At 42.0% G+C, this 22306-nt stretch overlaps 1 protein-coding gene across 3 annotated transcripts in view; it reads right to left on the bottom strand.

Moving 5' to 3' along the window:
- Window positions 1–22306, bottom strand: part of LOC126297774 (KICSTOR complex protein SZT2-like) — a 710838-nt gene that overhangs the window by 437618 nt on the left and 250914 nt on the right. The gene's annotated exons all lie outside the window — the stretch shown is intronic.

Here is a 22306-nt window from a genome sequence, read left to right as displayed (position 1 = left end):
GACAAACTTTACGTCAAGTTCTTTAAGGCAGCTGTGTAATTTGTCAACAGTTAGGAAGTTAAGGATAAGTACACTTCACCCTGTGGCTAACTGTAGGACAAAGAGTGTACATCCCACAGTCGGAAGGCTTTTGAGTCATTATGTGAACTCGTACCATAATGTATCTTTCGTTGCAAGTGCGTATAATTGAAAAATCCATAATGCTTCACGACTATCACCATAAAAGGTAGTTTATGGATGGTGCATGTCATTGCCATTGTAAAAAAAAAAAAAAAGAGTTGGCATGGATGGGGAGTCCATTCAGAATGTTGGTAAAAAAAGTTAGGGAGATTTGGAAGCATGTTCATGCAGCAAACGCCACAGTCCGGGCACACCAAGAGCGATTGGAAATCGTGTCTGCAGGTTACCACAGTATAATGTCGGTAGTGGGTAATGTTATCAAACAACTATGTTCAAAAGGTAAGACCAAGAAATCTGTAACTCAGTACCAGGGGCCATAGCAGGTAACAACATCACCAGTAAATGTCAAGCTTCAATTACCGACCGGTACAACTACTATTCATATTAGTAGATTCCAGGGGTCGGTTATGGGTGTGAGAATGATCATATCACTTCCGCTATCAGGTTACACTTCCAGTATTAGGTTACACAATTGTATAATATACAGGGTCGGCCATTTTCATCCATACTAGGGGAATAACTTGGGGCAGAGATGAAATACAGCAAGATATTTTGGATAGAAGATGCAGGTGGAAAAGAGGATCATGCATTGCTACTAATGGCTGTGACCTTCAACGCGATTTTCAAGGTGATTTGGAGGTGAAAGTGATTCTTCACAAATGAGAACTCTTAATATTTTATTTAAGATTTGAGAAAGAGTGGCAAATTTTACATACAAAATGATACATTACTCAAGGTCATGGCAAGGTTCAATAAAGCTCACATAATCAAATACGTTTTTAATTCTAGTAGAGATTAACTGGGAACAGAGGAGGGATATTGCAAAATTCAATGTTAGATACGAATTGGAAGAGGCATTTCGAGGAATGACAGGTGAGGGAACTTACTCAACGACTTGTAAATCAATGATCTAAGTTTTGTTTATGTTTGTTCTGTTTTACAAATGTCAAATTAACATTTACAGATTATGATGTATCTATTTTTGTCAATAAAACCGTTAAATACAGCTTAAAGTTCAAATCTCTCTTTACTCTTTCTAAATCTGATGTCAATAAGAGGCGTTTCCATGAGAAAAAAAACCGCAACCTTCGAACGACATTCGACAATTACCTTTAAGATCACGGTTATTGGTAATGATACGTGACCCCTTATACCCCTTCTGATTTATATCTAAGACTTTGTTCTGCTGTATTCCTCTTATATTAGAAGTTACTCCCTACTAGACCAACGCTGTATTTGTTTATTTGACCTTCATTTAATCTTTCCACGACCTTCAATGATGTATTATTCATATGTAAAATTTTCCGCTCTTTACAAAACTTAAATCAAATATTAGGATTCCCATTTAAAAAAATCTTTTAACCTCCAAATCGCCTTGGAAATCACCTTCAAAGTCATGGCAATTAGTAGCAATCTACGATCCTCTTACTTGTCTACAACTTTTATCTAAAGCATTTTTCTGTCTATCCTGAGTTATTCCTCATTATGGATTAGAATGGTCCACCCTATATATTCCAGGTCACAATCTCTCCATCTTCATCTTTTACGACTGAAGAATATGAGTAGGTGGGTTGGCACTGGAGCTGTGCACCACACGGTGAGCATCAGAGTTTGGCTACTTGTGAATAACAAACTAATGTTATTGTAATTACCTAAGTAACATCACTCCAGGTCTAGGATGCAGGTATTTGTTAATAACAAATTGAATTAAATGCTGCACAATTTTCATTGTTTGAGGCATCAGCAAAGACCATAGCCAGGTAGATATTTAAGCACTCTCATATTTCGTATTTTTCCATATTTTCCACAACTTTACGTATTTTTCCATGTTATTTCACAATTGTTTGTATTTTTCCATATATTCGACAAATCTAGCTATTTTCCCACATCTTTTTTTACAGTTATTCGTATTTTTCCACAATTTTACATACTTTATACAATTACGTGAGTTTCGTCCCACTGCTCTCACTGTAAGATCAGTGTCGTCTTGTGACGTGTCACATCATACCGCATCATGTCGACATCATGGTGATCCTCTTAGTCAATCACAATGCAGCAGCATGTTCCCAAAAGTATCCAAATTATTTGGGTCAAATGGCTCTGAGCACTATGGGACTTAACATCTGAGGTCATCAGTCCCCGAGAACTTAGAACTACTTAAACCTAACTAACCAAAGGACAGCACACACATCCATGCCCGAGGCAGAATTCGAACCTGCGACCGTAGCGGTCGCGCGGTTCCAGATTATTTATCACCACGAAATGGTGTGTGTGTGTGTGTGTGTGTGTGTGTGTGTGTGTGTGTGTGTGAAATTCAGCAAAATTAATGACGAAATAGCAAATTCTATAGACACAGAAGTTTTACCGATGTCTAATCAAAGATATTGTGTGTATAAGTAATATCACAATATCATATGTGATGTCATAGTTTATGAGTTAAATCGAGCACACAGTTGGAAATAGTGACAACACAGTAAATTTATTACATCATAACAAAATTCTGAGGTTAACCTATTTCCAACTAAAGATACTGTGTGTGTAAGAATTAGGACAGCACCACGAAACACGCACTTAGAGAGCTGAATAGTATCTCCAAATATCCCCCCCCCCCCCCACACACACACACACAAATGCAAATTAAGTAGTCTTTAGGGCATAGTCCACTTCGAACATTTATGCTTTTTTTGGGGGGGGGGGGGGGAGAGACCAGACAGCGAGGTCATCGGTCTCATCGGATTAGGGAAGGAGGGGGAAGGAAGTCGGCCGTGCACTTTGAAAGGAACCATCCCGGCATCTGCCTGGGCGATTTAGGGAAATCACGGAAAACCTAAATTAGGATGGCTGGACATTTATGCTTGAATTATGGCCATGAACAAACTGCTCCAACCCGACAATGACCAAGAAATTTGCATTATTTTAGATGTAAACGTCTCCTATGTGACTGACCTCACTGCTGGTGTAAAATACATGCTGCTATATCAAGCATTCAGTGAGGGGCATCCCCCCTCCCGCCCCCCACCCATAGTAATAATGACAAACAGGTCCTAACACATTGGTGGAAATACGTGAGCTGCACTGCAAATAAGCGTCGTCCCATCCCTCCTTTCTCGCTCTGGACCACCCAGAATCGAATCCCCTGACCATTGTGCTTTCTGAACTAGCGCTTATGCATGGATGGCGTCAGTCTCAGCCAGCCAGAGATTCCAGGCAGAATAAAAAGACATTTTACAGGAAATAAACTCTTGCAATTACAGTGTACAATGTCATTATTAGACTCACAAATCGATACAGAAATAATCTGTAATATATATAGACGACCCTGCCATCCAAATGAGACTGAGCAATGGCCATAGTACAACAAAAATAAACTACACCTACTTATCAAGTCATTGACTGTCCAAGGCCATGGACACCTCTCTCGCTATAGATATGAGGCCCAGTCAAATAAAAACTGAACACACGACACCATAGAATGGTTCCATTCAAAAGTAATCATCACACGCATTAAGACATTTATCCCACTGGGAGATGAGAGGTCAATTCCTGTTTCATACAACATCGCTGGCCATTGAGAGAGCCGCAACCACACCCACTCTTGCACTTCCTCATCCAACTGGAACTGACCTCCATATACATCTTTCTTCAGATCGCCAAAGATATAAAAATCACACGGTGAAATATCTGGCCTTCACATTGGATGGGGGGTGGTAATCATCGTGCAACAGGATGATCCCATCTGATAACATTCCGACAGTCCAAGGGCAAATGGAAAAGCCAAATGTGTGAACATCCCACATCTGCCTCTACCACAGAAATCCAAAGCTGCACAGGCCAACTGCTTGTCGAGTTGCTCAAGTGTGGAATCACAATCGATGCATAGTGTTATGAAGACACTCTGCAGAAACTGAGATGTGGCATAAAATCAAAATGCCCAGGAATGATGTCTGACAGAAGCGTGCTGTTGTATGATAATGCCCGACCCAACAGCCAATCATATAAAGGCTAAGCTTCAGTGATTAGGTTGGGGAACACTGCAACATCTTCCATACAGCCTGGATCTTTCAGCATGTAATTTTCATACCCTGGACGACCTGAAGAACGTCATGCATGGACGTTGGTTTCAGTCAAACAATGAAATGCAGAGTGGGTGTGGTTCTGGCTCCAACAGTGGTCAACCGCATTCTATGAAACAGGAATTGACTGTCTCAGCTCCTAGTGGGATAAATGTCTTAATGTAGAGGTGGTTACTTTTGAATGGAACCATTCTACAGTCCCATTGCGACAGATATTATGTTTTCATTTGACTGTCCCTTATAAATGCGTTCATAGGCAACGTTCACGCACCATCTGTCTATTCTCATTCAAAGACATCCAAAATACATGTACATAAAATACGGATCCAAACAGTTACACACGAGTCATTGTACATCTCTGCAGAAGCTACAGCTGGCACTGTTGATGCTGCTGCCACCCACCTCCAATGCCACCTCTGGCCACTTCCAGTGTCACCTCCAGCGCCTCAACGGAAGTGCCCACAACCTCCGGCACTGTGAGCCTCCAGCCAACCCTCAGTGTACTGGCCAAGTCGCGATCACCCAACATCTATCCTTATTCTCGTATGTGCAGCCACTAGCTCAGGGGTGTATCAACATGTACAACGTATACAACAACACGCTCACTGGCTTCAAGCAACCACTGGAAATCGTCCGACATGTCAGAGATTCCAAACACTGTGTACTCTAGTGGTAATGGCTGCATTCCTTCATCCCATCTGCAACCACCTATCGCAATGTTCACAACAGAGAGGTCGCTCAGGGCCCAGTAAATGAAACATGAGCTGAGTGGTCCCATGCATTGGCTGCATCTGTAATCTCACAAAGCTGGTGTTTGATAAGGGACGTTGTATGCCACCTTTTGAAGACATGTGGCAGCCAGCAGACACACATACAGAATGCAGGTAGCCGTAAAAGTTCTAAAAAAAGTTTCTTATTATATGTCACTCCAAATATCAGAAATAATACCTGTACTACTAATGGTAGAAAACTTATTCCTGCATAACAGGAATTTAGTACGTCGATTGTACAAAGAAAAACAGTTCGATGCATTAGTGATGACAAATATATAGTAAGCTACTAAACTAAGATCAATGTATCACAAAACAGACCACAGACTGCTTCCTTTAAAGAAGAAAAACTAAAGATCGAAATAGAAAAGTTATGATGATCTCATGTGGTTTATACGGTTGCTGGCTGCTCTTTGTAGCATTGAATCTTTTGTTGCTCGCAGAAATGCTTTAATACACTCCTTACCACCTTAGCACAAGACTTTCCCAAAAAAATCAACACTGTAACGATGGACTCATCAATACTGGTAGCTTCTATCAACATGCTATTATTACGTAATCTCAAACTGGACAATGCACTTCTCGCAAAAACACTACTGAGAACTGACATTCGCGGCCAACACACGTTTTCTGTAAGATAAGAGAAAAATTAAGGCGCGCACAGACATCATTATCACATGCATACAGCAACCTAAAGTTCGGACCAGCTTTAAATAATCAAAGAATCTGCAGAATCCGTGTGCAAGCGTTTGTCTTATATTTGTTCAACCATACGCATGTGTAGACACTGGACTGAACTCCCATCTCCATAGCAAAAAAGATCCTGATCTGTTTTTATGCGAATGACAAACCACGTCCTACGCCACGGATTTCCTGAGTATATGTGCTCTAAAAATTTATGGAGAGACATCATGATCACATGACCAACTTAGCGTACAACGACCTAGGGTTCGGATCAACACTGAATAACACACGGATCTGTGACATGCGTACAGAATTAGTGAGCATCTGTCTGTTTCACGGGTCAGTCTGGACTAATATATACGTAAAAACTGTACTGTCATTAAATTAGGCTTCTACGGAAGAGCTACAACAAACTTCTCACCAAAATCAGCTAGATAATTGCTAGGAAATATACATTTCCAACCTGGTAAGTGTCTTTGGCTTTCAAACAAATCCTGGATTTTTTACGTAACAAACCTCGAAAATCCTAAACATGTTATGCAAATGATAAATAATTATAGATTCGATGGGCAATCGTAGGCATTTATGTACAACACCATACTGGTATTAGCGCAGTGTGGTGGAGCTGTAATAAATTTTCACATACAAAGCTACCTGTTTTGGAGTTCGAGCATTAGGTCAGCAACTACTGTGGGAAGGTATCATTTCTACCAGTCATAGTTCAGAGTGCATAATAACAAGACATGTTTCTCAGTCTTGGTTCCATAGGAAGTAGGCTGGAAAATTTATTAGACAAACAGACAATCTTCCAGCAAAGTAACGTTGAATTCCATCAATAGATAATCTACAAAACAATTATCAATTTCCACGTTAAATAATTAAAACTATAGGCATATATTGGATAATATTATTACCCATTATTGATCGTGGTTGCCCATTTTAAGTAGAGTATCAACATATGTATTGCATCCTGCCGTTCTCGAAAATTCCGTTAAAACTACAATCTAACAGTCTACTACAACAAGTACACATGCAGCTAAAATGAGAACTTACGTATTCTAATTTTAGGAGCTATAACAAGAAAAGACGTCATGATCATGTAAGGAATATACACTGTGTGATCAAAGTATCCAGACACCTGGCTGAAAATGACTTATAAGTTCGTGGCGCCCTCCATCGGTAATGCTGGAATTAAATACGCTGTAGACCCACATTTAACCTTGATGACAGCTTCCTCTCTCGCTGGAATATGTAAAATCAGCTGCTGGAAGGTTTCTTGGGGATGCCAGCCCACTCTTCACGGACTGCTGCACTGAGGAGAGGTATCAACGTTGGTCAGTGAGGCCTGGTGAAATCGGCGTCCAAAACATCCCAAAGGTGTTCTATAGGATTCAGGTCATGATTCTGTGTAGGCTAGTCCATTACAGGGATGTTATTTTCGTGTAACCAATCCCCCACAGGCCGTGCATTATGAACAGGTGCTCGATAGTGTTGAAATATGCAATCGTCATCCCCGAATTGCTCTTCAACAATGTGAAGCAAGAAGGGGCTTAAAACATCAATGTAGGCCTGTGCTGTGATAGTGCCATGCAAAACAACAAGGGGTGCAAGCCGATACATGAAAAACACGACCACACCATAACAGCACAGCCTCCGAATTTTACTGTTGGCACTACACACGCTTGCAGATGACGTTCACCAGGCATTCGCCATACCCACAACCTGCCATCGGATCGCCATATTATTTACCGTGATTCGTCACTCCACACAATGTTTTTCCACTGTTCAATCGTCAAATGTTTACTCTCCTTACGCAAGCGAGGCGTCGTTTGGCATTTACCGGCGTGATGTGTGGCTTATGAGCAGCCGCTCGACCATGAAATCCAAGTTTTCTCACCTCCCGCCTAACTGTCATAGTACTTGCAGTGGATCCTGATGCAGTCTGGAATTCCTGTATGATGGTCTGGATAGATGTCTGCCTATTACACATTACGGTCCTCTTCAACTATCGGCAGTCTCTGTCAGTCAACAGACGAGGTCGGTCTGTACGCTTTTGTGCTGTACGTGTCCCTTAACGTTTCCACTTTACTATCATGTCGGAAACAGTGGACCTAGGGATGTTTAGGAGTGTGGAAATCTCGCGTACAGACATATGACACAAGTGACACCCAGCCACCTGGCCACGTTCGAAGTCGGTGAGTTCCGCGGACCGCACCAATCTGCTCTCTCACGATGTCTAATGACTACTGCGGTCGCTGATATGGAATACCTGGCAGTAAGTGGCAGCACAATGCATCTAATATGAAAAACATATGTTTTAGGGGTGTCTGGACACTTTTGATCACCCGGACACTTTTGATCACTTAGTGCATATGCTCGTATTACATCCCAGAAGACAAAATTCCAGGTCGACATTAGGATTACATATACAAAAATTTTAATAGGTAATTGTCGAGCAAGACATCAGTATTATCAGACTTACTGTTCCTAGATTTTTCCATGTTCTTAAAATTAGCAAAAAACCTACGAGGAAGATGGTGCATTTGACATCCATAGTAACCGCAAAAAAAAGTGTTTCCCAGTTTTGATCCTATAACATATGCCTGACCCTACTAGCTTGGCTGATAAAACGGTTAGATGAATAAACAGTAATCCATGTCCTTCTGCCATTAACAAACAATCCGATAAACTGTAATGCACATGCATATCATACTGATTTGCTTACAACAAATAGACAGTCAAACAACATAGTATTCCGCCAAGAGATAATCCATTACATGACTGTCAGTACCCGTGTTTGGTATTTTTTGTAACCCACTATCGGTCCTGATTGTCTACACTGTCCACACAAGTCAACTACATTTAAATTAATACTACAGATGGCGACTGTTCAATCCCACGTACTCTGACTCAGTATTTTATATCTGTCACTTCTCTAATCTTTATTAATGTGTAGGCCAACCATTGTGAAGCTTATTTCGACGTTAAATAAAACTATAGCTATAAAGAGCAGAGTTCTGTAACCAATAGTCGCACCTGATTGCCAGGAATACGTGTGCTTCTTCACAGTTATCCACATCTATTTTCACTATACAGAATGTGATGGTTCAGATCACACATCAGTCAGTCTTAGTATTTACGTCTATCACTTCTCTCATATGTCTTCTTTATATGAGTGAAGCAAACAAGACTGAATGATGATTATTCATACAGGTGGCACAAAACATCTAGGTAAAGACTCAAGATGGCAGCACTTTCGGTCATATAGCTTCGAAAAAGAGGTCGCTATGTTTTAAACTATCTAATATATAACTGCTCGACACATTGCCTCTATTAGACATCTACAGTGGAACCTCACATAGCGAGCATAATTAGTTCCAGAATCTTACTTGTAGTGCGAAACACTCGTTACGTGAAACAATTTATTCCATACAAATTAATGTAAAATACGATAAAGCGTTCCAGGCAGAAAAGTTTTATCTTATTTATGCCATTTTTTAAAGAAAATTATACAAACAGTATTACGTACTTTATTATTCCTTTTTACTAAGAAGCTATCTATATTATTTGTTTCTGCCGACGCTTCAACACTTGGCGAAAATATGACAACATTATCGTAGAATAAATTTGTAGCGCGTGTAGCCATTGCTTTATTGGGGTGATAATTTTCAATGTATGATGCAACCGATTCATATGCTTTTTTTCAGCATTTTGCTTACTGCGCCAGAAATTGCTGCTTCACTGTTACCGCCTTCTCCTCCTCCTCTGAAAAACTCCCCTCCACAACTTCTTGCCGTGAAACACACTGCTACTCCATAAGCTCTTCGGTGGTCATTTCTTGCCTGCGATCTTCCACAAGCTCGTCGATATGATTGTTATACACTTCTAGTCCCATGCTCTTGGCCAAAGACACAATCTCGTGCCTACAGGCTCCACAGGTACTGCCTCAAATACCTCACAGTCACATTCAACGATGCGTTCCGGCCACAGCTTCTTCCAAGCAGAAGTGAGAGTTCTCTTGGTAACCTCCTCTGACGCGTTTTAGATCATCTTGACGCAAGCAACAATGTTGAACAGGTTCGTTGTCCATAACAAGCAAGACATGGAGTGGCAGATTCACCTGAAGCAAAAATTTTTTCACCGAAGGATCAAACACTTCAGTGATCCAATCACAAAAAACATCACATGTCACCCACGCCTTATTATTGGACCTCCACATCACATTTAACTTGTTCTTCGTCTGGGGAAGGTGACACTTTTGTCAGCTATATGCTCCCCCAGCCTTGATTCTATAGCATGGTTCAAATGGCTCTAAGCACTATGGGACTTAAAATCTGAGGTGATCAATCCCCTAGACTCAGAACAACTTAAACCTAACTAACCTAAGGACATCACACACATTGCTGCCCGAGGCAGGATTCGAACCTGCGACCGTAGCAGCAGCGCGGTTCCGGACTGACGCGCCTAGAAGCTCTCGGCCACAGCGGTCGGCTCCATAGCATGTATCCATGCTATGGGGGGGGGGGGGGGGGAGAGACCAGACAGCGAGGTCATCGGTCTCATCGGATTAGGGAAGGAGGGGGAAGGAAGTCGGCCGTGCACTTTGAAAGGAACCATCCCGGCATCTGCCTGGGCGATTTAGGGAAATCACGGAAAACCTAAATTAGGATGGCTGGACATTTATGCTTGAATTATGGCCATGAACAAACTGCTCCAACCCGACAATGACCAAGAAATTTGCATTATTTTAGATGTAAACGTCTCCTATGTGACTGACCTCACTGCTGGTGTAAAATACATGCTGCTATATCAAGCATTCAGTGAGGGGCATCCCCCCTCCCGCCCCCCACCCATAGTAATAATGACAAACAGGTCCTAACACATTGGTGGAAATACGTGAGCTGCACTGCAAATAAGCGTCGTCCCATCCCTCCTTTCTCGCTCTGGACCACCCAGAATCGAATCCCCTGACCATTGTGCTTTCTGAACTAGCGCTTATGCATGGATGGCGTCAGTCTCAGCCAGCCAGAGATTCCAGGCAGAATAAAAAGACATTTTACAGGAAATAAACTCTTGCAATTACAGTGTACAATGTCATTATTAGACTCACAAATCGATACAGAAATAATCTGTAATATATATAGACGACCCTGCCATCCAAATGAGACTGAGCAATGGCCATAGTACAACAAAAATAAACTACACCTACTTATCAAGTCATTGACTGTCCAAGGCCATGGACACCTCTCTCGCTATAGATATGAGGCCCAGTCAAATAAAAACTGAACACACGACACCATAGAATGGTTCCATTCAAAAGTAATCATCACACGCATTAAGACATTTATCCCACTGGGAGATGAGAGGTCAATTCCTGTTTCATACAACATCGCTGGCCATTGAGAGAGCCGCAACCACACCCACTCTTGCACTTCCTCATCCAACTGGAACTGACCTCCATATACATCTTTCTTCAGATCGCCAAAGATATAAAAATCACACGGTGAAATATCTGGCCTTCACATTGGATGGGGGGTGGTAATCATCGTGCAACAGGATGATCCCATCTGATAACATTCCGACAGTCCAAGGGCAAATGGAAAAGCCAAATGTGTGAACATCCCACATCTGCCTCTACCACAGAAATCCAAAGCTGCACAGGCCAACTGCTTGTCGAGTTGCTCAAGTGTGGAATCACAATCGATGCATAGTGTTATGAAGACACTCTGCAGAAACTGAGATGTGGCATAAAATCAAAATGCCCAGGAATGATGTCTGACAGAAGCGTGCTGTTGTATGATAATGCCCGACCCAACAGCCAATCATATAAAGGCTAAGCTTCAGTGATTAGGTTGGGGAACACTGCAACATCTTCCATACAGCCTGGATCTTTCAGCATGTAATTTTCATACCCTGGACGACCTGAAGAACGTCATGCATGGACGTTGGTTTCAGTCAAACAATGAAATGCAGAGTGGGTGTGGTTCTGGCTCCAACAGTGGTCAACCGCATTCTATGAAACAGGAATTGACTGTCTCAGCTCCTAGTGGGATAAATGTCTTAATGTAGAGGTGGTTACTTTTGAATGGAACCATTCTACAGTCCCATTGCGACAGATATTATGTTTTCATTTGACTGTCCCTTATAAATGCGTTCATAGGCAACGTTCACGCACCATCTGTCTATTCTCATTCAAAGACATCCAAAATACATGTACATAAAATACGGATCCAAACAGTTACACACGAGTCATTGTACATCTCTGCAGAAGCTACAGCTGGCACTGTTGATGCTGCTGCCACCCACCTCCAATGCCACCTCTGGCCACTTCCAGTGTCACCTCCAGCGCCTCAACGGAAGTGCCCACAACCTCCGGCACTGTGAGCCTCCAGCCAACCCTCAGTGTACTGGCCAAGTCGCGATCACCCAACATCTATCCTTATTCTCGTATGTGCAGCCACTAGCTCAGGGGTGTATCAACATGTACAACGTATACAACAACACGCTCACTGGCTTCAAGCAACCACTGGAAATCGTCCGACATGTCAGAGATTCCAAACACTGTGTACTCTAGTGGTAATGGCTGCATTCCTTCATCCCATCTGCAACCACCTATCGCAATGTTCACAACAGAGAGGTCGCTCAGGGCCCAGTAAATGAAACATGAGCTGAGTGGTCCCATGCATTGGCTGCATCTGTAATCTCACAAAGCTGGTGTTTGATAAGGGACGTTGTATGCCACCTTTTGAAGACATGTGGCAGCCAGCAGACACACATACAGAATGCAGGTAGCCGTAAAAGTTCTAAAAAAAGTTTCTTATTATATGTCACTCCAAATATCAGAAATAATACCTGTACTACTAATGGTAGAAAACTTATTCCTGCATAACAGGAATTTAGTACGTCGATTGTACAAAGAAAAACAGTTCGATGCATTAGTGATGACAAATATATAGTAAGCTACTAAACTAAGATCAATGTATCACAAAACAGACCACAGACTGCTTCCTTTAAAGAAGAAAAACTAAAGATCGAAATAGAAAAGTTATGATGATCTCATGTGGTTTATACGGTTGCTGGCTGCTCTTTGTAGCATTGAATCTTTTGTTGCTCGCAGAAATGCTTTAATACACTCCTTACCACCTTAGCACAAGACTTTCCCAAAAAAATCAACACTGTAACGATGGACTCATCAATACTGGTAGCTTCTATCAACATGCTATTATTACGTAATCTCAAACTGGACAATGCACTTCTCGCAAAAACACTACTGAGAACTGACATTCGCGGCCAACACACGTTTTCTGTAAGATAAGAGAAAAATTAAGGCGCGCACAGACATCATTATCACATGCATACAGCAACCTAAAGTTCGGACCAGCTTTAAATAATCAAAGAATCTGCAGAATCCGTGTGCAAGCGTTTGTCTTATATTTGTTCAACCATACGCATGTGTAGACACTGGACTGAACTCCCATCTCCATAGCAAAAAAGATCCTGATCTGTTTTTATGCGAATGACAAACCACGTCCTACGCCACGGATTTCCTGAGTATATGTGCTCTAAAAATTTATGGAGAGACATCATGATCACATGACCAACTTAGCGTACAACGACCTAGGGTTCGGATCAACACTGAATAACACACGGATCTGTGACATGCGTACAGAATTAGTGAGCATCTGTCTGTTTCACGGGTCAGTCTGGACTAATATATACGTAAAAACTGTACTGTCATTAAATTAGGCTTCTACGGAAGAGCTACAACAAACTTCTCACCAAAATCAGCTAGATAATTGCTAGGAAATATACATTTCCAACCTGGTAAGTGTCTTTGGCTTTCAAACAAATCCTGGATTTTTTACGTAACAAACCTCGAAAATCCTAAACATGTTATGCAAATGATAAATAATTATAGATTCGATGGGCAATCGTAGGCATTTATGTACAACACCATACTGGTATTAGCGCAGTGTGGTGGAGCTGTAATAAATTTTCACATACAAAGCTACCTGTTTTGGAGTTCGAGCATTAGGTCAGCAACTACTGTGGGAAGGTATCATTTCTACCAGTCATAGTTCAGAGTGCATAATAACAAGACATGTTTCTCAGTCTTGGTTCCATAGGAAGTAGGCTGGAAAATTTATTAGACAAACAGACAATCTTCCAGCAAAGTAACGTTGAATTCCATCAATAGATAATCTACAAAACAATTATCAATTTCCACGTTAAATAATTAAAACTATAGGCATATATTGGATAATATTATTACCCATTATTGATCGTGGTTGCCCATTTTAAGTAGAGTATCAACATATGTATTGCATCCTGCCGTTCTCGAAAATTCCGTTAAAACTACAATCTAACAGTCTACTACAACAAGTACACATGCAGCTAAAATGAGAACTTACGTATTCTAATTTTAGGAGCTATAACAAGAAAAGACGTCATGATCATGTAAGGAATATACACTGTGTGATCAAAGTATCCAGACACCTGGCTGAAAATGACTTATAAGTTCGTGGCGCCCTCCATCGGTAATGCTGGAATTAAATACGCTGTAGACCCACATTTAACCTTGATGACAGCTTCCTCTCTCGCTGGAATATGTAAAATCAGCTGCTGGAAGGTTTCTTGGGGATGCCAGCCCACTCTTCACGGACTGCTGCACTGAGGAGAGGTATCAACGTTGGTCAGTGAGGCCTGGTGAAATCGGCGTCCAAAACATCCCAAAGGTGTTCTATAGGATTCAGGTCATGATTCTGTGTAGGCTAGTCCATTACAGGGATGTTATTTTCGTGTAACCAATCCCCCACAGGCCGTGCATTATGAACAGGTGCTCGATAGTGTTGAAATATGCAATCGTCATCCCCGAATTGCTCTTCAACAATGTGAAGCAAGAAGGGGCTTAAAACATCAATGTAGGCCTGTGCTGTGATAGTGCCATGCAAAACAACAAGGGGTGCAAGCCGATACATGAAAAACACGACCACACCATAACAGCACAGCCTCCGAATTTTACTGTTGGCACTACACACGCTTGCAGATGACGTTCACCAGGCATTCGCCATACCCACAACCTGCCATCGGATCGCCATATTATTTACCGTGATTCGTCACTCCACACAATGTTTTTCCACTGTTCAATCGTCAAATGTTTACTCTCCTTACGCAAGCGAGGCGTCGTTTGGCATTTACCGGCGTGATGTGTGGCTTATGAGCAGCCGCTCGACCATGAAATCCAAGTTTTCTCACCTCCCGCCTAACTGTCATAGTACTTGCAGTGGATCCTGATGCAGTCTGGAATTCCTGTATGATGGTCTGGATAGATGTCTGCCTATTACACATTACGGTCCTCTTCAACTATCGGCAGTCTCTGTCAGTCAACAGACGAGGTCGGTCTGTACGCTTTTGTGCTGTACGTGTCCCTTAACGTTTCCACTTTACTATCATGTCGGAAACAGTGGACCTAGGGATGTTTAGGAGTGTGGAAATCTCGCGTACAGACATATGACACAAGTGACACCCAGCCACCTGGCCACGTTCGAAGTCGGTGAGTTCCGCGGACCGCACCAATCTGCTCTCTCACGATGTCTAATGACTACTGCGGTCGCTGATATGGAATACCTGGCAGTAAGTGGCAGCACAATGCATCTAATATGAAAAACATATGTTTTAGGGGTGTCTGGACACTTTTGATCACCCGGACACTTTTGATCACTTAGTGCATATGCTCGTATTACATCCCAGAAGACAAAATTCCAGGTCGACATTAGGATTACATATACAAAAATTTTAATAGGTAATTGTCGAGCAAGACATCAGTATTATCAGACTTACTGTTCCTAGATTTTTCCATGTTCTTAAAATTAGCAAAAAACCTACGAGGAAGATGGTGCATTTGACATCCATAGTAACCGCAAAAAAAAGTGTTTCCCAGTTTTGATCCTATAACATATGCCTGACCCTACTAGCTTGGCTGATAAAACGGTTAGATGAATAAACAGTAATCCATGTCCTTCTGCCATTAACAAACAATCCGATAAACTGTAATGCACATGCATATCATACTGATTTGCTTACAACAAATAGACAGTCAAACAACATAGTATTCCGCCAAGAGATAATCCATTACATGACTGTCAGTACCCGTGTTTGGTATTTTTTGTAACCCACTATCGGTCCTGATTGTCTACACTGTCCACACAAGTCAACTACATTTAAATTAATACTACAGATGGCGACTGTTCAATCCCACGTACTCTGACTCAGTATTTTATATCTGTCACTTCTCTAATCTTTATTAATGTGTAGGCCAACCATTGTGAAGCTTATTTCGACGTTAAATAAAACTATAGCTATAAAGAGCAGAGTTCTGTAACCAATAGTCGCACCTGATTGCCAGGAATACGTGTGCTTCTTCACAGTTATCCACATCTATTTTCACTATACAGAATGTGATGGTTCAGATCACACATCAGTCAGTCTTAGTATTTACGTCTATCACTTCTCTCATATGTCTTCTTTATATGAGTGAAGCAAACAAGACTGAATGATGATTATTCATACAGGTGGCACAAAACATCTAGGTAAAGACTCAAGATGGCAGCACTTTCGGTCATATAGCTTCGAAAAAGAGGTCGCTATGTTTTAAACTATCTAATATATAACTGCTCGACACATTGCCTCTATTAGACATCTACAGTGGAACCTCACATAGCGAGCATAATTAGTTCCAGAATCTTACTTGTAGTGCGAAACACTCGTTACGTGAAACAATTTATTCCATACAAATTAATGTAAAATACGATAAAGCGTTCCAGGCAGAAAAGTTTTATCTTATTTATGCCATTTTTTAAAGAAAATTATACAAACAGTATTACGTACTTTATTATTCCTTTTTACTAAGAAGCTATCTATATTATTTGTTTCTGCCGACGCTTCAACACTTGGCGAAAATATGACAACATTATCGTAGAATAAATTTGTAGCGCGTGTAGCCATTGCTTTATTGGGGTGATAATTTTCAATGTATGATGCAACCGATTCATATGCTTTTTTTCAGCATTTTGCTTACTGCGCCAGAAATTGCTGCTTCACTGTTACCGCCTTCTCCTCCTCCTCTGAAAAACTCCCCTCCACAACTTCTTGCCGTGAAACACACTGCTACTCCATAAGCTCTTCGGTGGTCATTTCTTGCCTGCGATCTTCCACAAGCTCGTCGATATGATTGTTATACACTTCTAGTCCCATGCTCTTGGCCAAAGACACAATCTCGTGCCTACAGGCTCCACAGGTACTGCCTCAAATACCTCACAGTCACATTCAACGATGCGTTCCGGCCACAGCTTCTTCCAAGCAGAAGTGAGAGTTCTCTTGGTAACCTCCTCTGACGCGTTTTAGATCATCTTGACGCAAGCAACAATGTTGAACAGGTTCGTTGTCCATAACAAGCAAGACATGGAGTGGCAGATTCACCTGAAGCAAAAATTTTTTCACCGAAGGATCAAACACTTCAGTGATCCAATCACAAAAAACATCACATGTCACCCACGCCTTATTATTGGACCTCCACATCACATTTAACTTGTTCTTCGTCTGGGGAAGGTGACACTTTTGTCAGCTATATGCTCCCCCAGCCTTGATTCTATAGCATGGTTCAAATGGCTCTAAGCACTATGGGACTTAAAATCTGAGGTGATCAATCCCCTAGACTCAGAACAACTTAAACCTAACTAACCTAAGGACATCACACACATTGCTGCCCGAGGCAGGATTCGAACCTGCGACCGTAGCAGCAGCGCGGTTCCGGACTGACGCGCCTAGAAGCTCTCGGCCACAGCGGTCGGCTCCATAGCATGTATCCAACCCCTGTAAAATGGCTGACAGTCAGTCATCGCATCCCTTCCAGAATTAGCAAATGCTCTGTTAAAACTGCATTCTTGTAATGCATATACACCCCATAATTATATACCAATGTACTTTGCTCACTATTAACAGACAGTCATCCAGCAGAATAACATAATATTCCACGAAGGGATAGTCCATAATATGATTGCCAGTATCCCCATTTGACAGTTTGTGTAACCCATTATCTGTCCTCACTGTGAACTTCCACACAAGTCAACCATATTTACATTAATTCTCCGGAAGACGCCGTTCAATGACACATCAGTCTGTCTTAGTATCTGTATATCTTTTAATGTTTTCTTTTTGTGTGTAGGGTAATCACTGGAATGCATATTTCCACATTAAGTAACTGGAAACGATAGGCATACAGAACATAGGTCTACAATCCATTAGCAGAGCTGACTGCCTGGAATATGTTTTCTTCTTCACAAATTATCCACATTTACTTTAGTTCTCCAGAACGTGATGTCTTAGATCCCACATCAGCCTGTTTTAGTATTTGCATCTATCACTTCTCTCCTATCTCTTCTCTGTATGTGTATGGTGAACACTTGATGACCATTATTCATATCGGTTGCAAAGAAAGAACTGGCTAAAGACTCAAGATAGCAGCACTTTCGGTCACACCCTCTACGTATGGATGTAATTACAGTATTTTACATATGCTCTTCCACATGGATTCCCCAGGAAGAGGGGCACAGAGGCTGTACTTTTTTTTTCTGTATGTATGGTGTTATTCAACACACAAAAACATATACGAATGGGGGAAATTCACTTTAAAGTCACCCAAACCCACTTCACAACAATGGTGTAATTGCTTATTTTTAAAAATAATAATGCATGACGGTACAATGTTAAACATTAGAAAGGATAGGACAATGACAGGAGACCGCAGGTTTGCAGACAGAGCTATCAAATGATCTTGGCGATTCAACAGTGCCAGGCATTATCTCCCAAACAGTGACAGTGAACTATGGACAGTATCCGCACTGGCTTCATCTTTAACAGTCTCTCTCCTACGTACAGTCACTCTCCTCCAAAACAACTGTATATGTGTTAAAAGTGGTGTATATGTTTCCCACAATTGGTACAATCTAAAAAATGGTTAAATGTAAGGTAAACGGTTTAAAAAATCAGACAAACGCTCAGCAATAGTATTAGGTGCTAATCTAAGTGATGTAGACAAAATGTATGCTGCCTGTGATCATCAAATTTCCTGCACTTTCATATGTGCCACAGCTGCCCATCACCTTATCCTTACTCGCCTATATGCAGCTGCTAGCGGAGGGGAGTACCACTATGCATGTAACACCCAGCTCACTGGCTCCAAGTAACAGTGGGAAATCTTCCTACGTGTTAGCATACGCTTTAATAATCTAGAAATGGTACATTCTTGAGAGACATGGTGACAAGACGGAATTGACATAGTCCCAGTAGTTCTGTGTTCACGAGGAAAAGGTAATGTTATTATTTATTTGGATTCTGAATGCTGCGGTACTTCCTCTCCGCCAACCCCCCCACCCCTCCCAACCAATTCTTATTAGATTGTTCCCAAACACAATAAGTACGACAAGCAATAACGTCATCTTCACAAAAACTCTCAAGACCAGAAACATTACTTATACCACTATGTCCAATAACAGCTGCTACTGTAAACCAACGATTACCATTGGAAAGCGTATCATCAACGTCCAACTCTAAAATTTTACATCCTACAAAAACTGATGGACCATCTAGTACAGCATGAGCAGCTAGATTTCACAGGTACTTTATTCTTCTTATCACCAGACGTAGTAGTCAGCTCAATATCGTCTGTTTACTTCGATTACTGCATCGTAATTTGGAATAATACAAGCACTGCAATATCTACAGGCTGTAGAAACATGATTCACAACATATGTAAATTTGGATCTGGCTGTGAGTCACGTTTGGATAGCCAAATGGTAAGGCGAGCGCTCAAAATAAGTGTGAAAGCAGAATGGTTGGAAAATTTGATTCTGATTGATCCAGAGAGAGAAAGGAAGCAGGGACCGATGCTTATTTGCAGTGCAGCCCACGTATTTCCACCACCGCGTTAGGACTTGTTTGCCATTATTACTGTGGGAGGGAGGCCCCACGCCGAATGCTTGATATAGCAGTATTCTTTTGCGCCAGCAATCACAACTGCCACACAGGAGACGTTTACACTTAAAATGATGTAAATTTCTCCGTCATTGACGGGTTGGAGGAGTGTTTTCATGGTCATAATCCAAGCATAGGTGTTCGAAGTGTGCTCTACCGCCGGTCGGGGTGGCCGAGCGGTTCTAGGCACGTAAGTCTGGAACCGCGTGTCCGCTACGGTCGCAGGTACGAGTCCTGCCTGGGGCGTGGATGTCTTTAGGTTAGTTAGGTTTAGGTAGTTCTAAGTTCTAGAGGACTGATGACCTCAGAAGTTGAGTCCCATAGTGCTCAGAGCCATTTCAACCATTTGTGCTTTACCCTAAAGGCAACTTACTCTTCTTGGGGCGAGGGGTGGGGGGAGTCGGCGGGGAAGGGGGGAGGGGTGTTTGGAGATACTGCTCAGCTCTCTAAGTGCACATTTTCTAGTGCTGTGCTACTTCTTGTACGCACTGTATCTTTGGTTGGAAATCAGTTAACCCCAGAATTTTGGTATGAGGTCATAAATTTACTGTGACATTATTTCCAACAACAACATAAGAACTATGACATCACTCATTCTAGTAATGTTGTGGTAGCTTAGCAAAGGTTTATCTATCAAAATGTGGTATTTCTTATACAAACAATCTTTGTCGATTGAAATTAGTAAAGCTGTAGTGCCTACAGAATCTACTATGGCTCTATTAATACTGCATAATATGCTGTGATGTCATTATTTCCACCAATAGCCGCGCGGGATTAGCCGAGCGGTCTGGGGCGCTGCAGTTATGGACTGTGCGACTGTTCCCGGCGGAGGTTCGACTCCTCCCTCGGGCGTGTGTGTGTGTGTGTGTGTGTGTGTGTGTGTGTGTGTGTGTGTGTGTGTGTGTGTGTGTGTGTGTGTGTGTGTGTGTGTGTGTGTTGACCTTAGGATAATTTAGGTTAAGTAGTGTGTAAGCTTAGGGACTGATGACATTAGCAGTTAAGTCCCATAAGATTCCACACACATTTGAACATTTTGAACCAATAAGGGAATGAGTTTCTTTTGTAACACACACTCTAGTAATGTAGTGGCGGCTTACTAACGATAAATAATTTGGACGCTTTTGGGAACATGCTGCTGCATTGTGATTGGCTGAGAGCATCACCATGACATCAATGTGCCACGTAGTGACGCAAATGTGACGTCACAAGATGATGACACATGATGTGACATTGATGTAGTATCGGGAGCAGTGGGACAAAACTCATGCAATTGGATAATATACGAAAAGCTGTGAAAAAATTTGGAAAAATATGTTAGCTGGTGGATTAAATGGAAAAATATGAACAAATGTGAAAAAATATGGTGTTTGAATCTTACTGGTCAAGGGGGAGGAGAAGGGAGGGGGAGATGGAGGACGGACCTTGATCAGTTATCGGTGGTTCCCCAGGGTGAGGTGAGCGACCTTGAATATAAACAGTGAAGTGCCAAAGAAACTGATACACCTGCCTAATATCGTATAGGGCCCGCGCGCGAGGTCGCAGAAGTGCCGCAACACGTCGTGGCATGGACTCGACTAATGTCTGAAGTAATTCTGAAGGGAATTTACACCCTGAATCCTGCAGCCTGTCCGTAAGAGTACGATGCGTGGAGATCTCTTCTGAACAGCACGTTGCAAGACATCCCATATGTGCTCAGTAATGTTCATGTCTGGGGAGTTTGGAACTGTTTAAACTCAGAAGAGTTTCCCTGGAGCCACTCTGTAGCAATTCTGGACGTGTGAGGTGCAGCATTGTCCTGTTGCAATTGCTCAAGTCCGTCGGAATGCACAATGGATATGAATGGATACAGGTGATCAGACAGGATGCTGACGTACATGTCACCTGTCAGAGTCGTATCTAGACGTATCAATGGTCCCATATAACTCCAACTACACGCGCCCGACACCATTAAAGAGCCTTCACTAGCTTGAACAGTCCCCTGTTCACATGCAGTGTCCATGGATTCATGAGGTTGTCTCCATACCCATACACGTCCATCCGCTCGATACAATTTGAAACCAGACTCGTCTGACCAGGGAACATGTTTCTAGTCATCAACAGTCCAATGTTGATGTTGACAAGCCCAGGTGACGCATAAAGCTTTGTGTCGTGCAGTCATCAAGGGTACATGAGTGGGCCTTCGGCTCCGAAAGCCCATATCGATGATGTTTCGTTGAATGGTTTGCACGCTGACACTTGTTGATGGCCCAGCACTGAAATCTGCAGCAATCTGCGGAAGGGCTGCACTTTTGTCACGTGAAACGATTCTCTTCAGTCATCGTTGGTCCAGTTCTTGCAGGATCATTTTTTGGCAGCAGCAATGTCGGGGATTTGATGTTTTACCGGATTCCTGATATTCACGGTACACTCGTGAAAAGGTCGTATGGGAAAATCCACACTTCATCGCTACCTCAGAAATGTTGTTTCCCATGGCTCGTGCGCCGACTATAACATGTTCAAACTCACTTAAATCTTGATAACCTGTCATTGTAGCAGCAGTAACCGATCTAACAACTGCGCCAGACACTT

Source organism: Schistocerca gregaria, chromosome X, assembly GCF_023897955.1.
Source record: "Schistocerca gregaria isolate iqSchGreg1 chromosome X, iqSchGreg1.2, whole genome shotgun sequence".
In the NCBI taxonomy this organism is placed as follows: domain Eukaryota; kingdom Metazoa; phylum Arthropoda; class Insecta; order Orthoptera; family Acrididae; genus Schistocerca; species Schistocerca gregaria.
The sequence above is the reverse complement of the archived record's forward strand: the minus strand, read 5'-3'. Positions and strand labels throughout refer to the sequence as shown.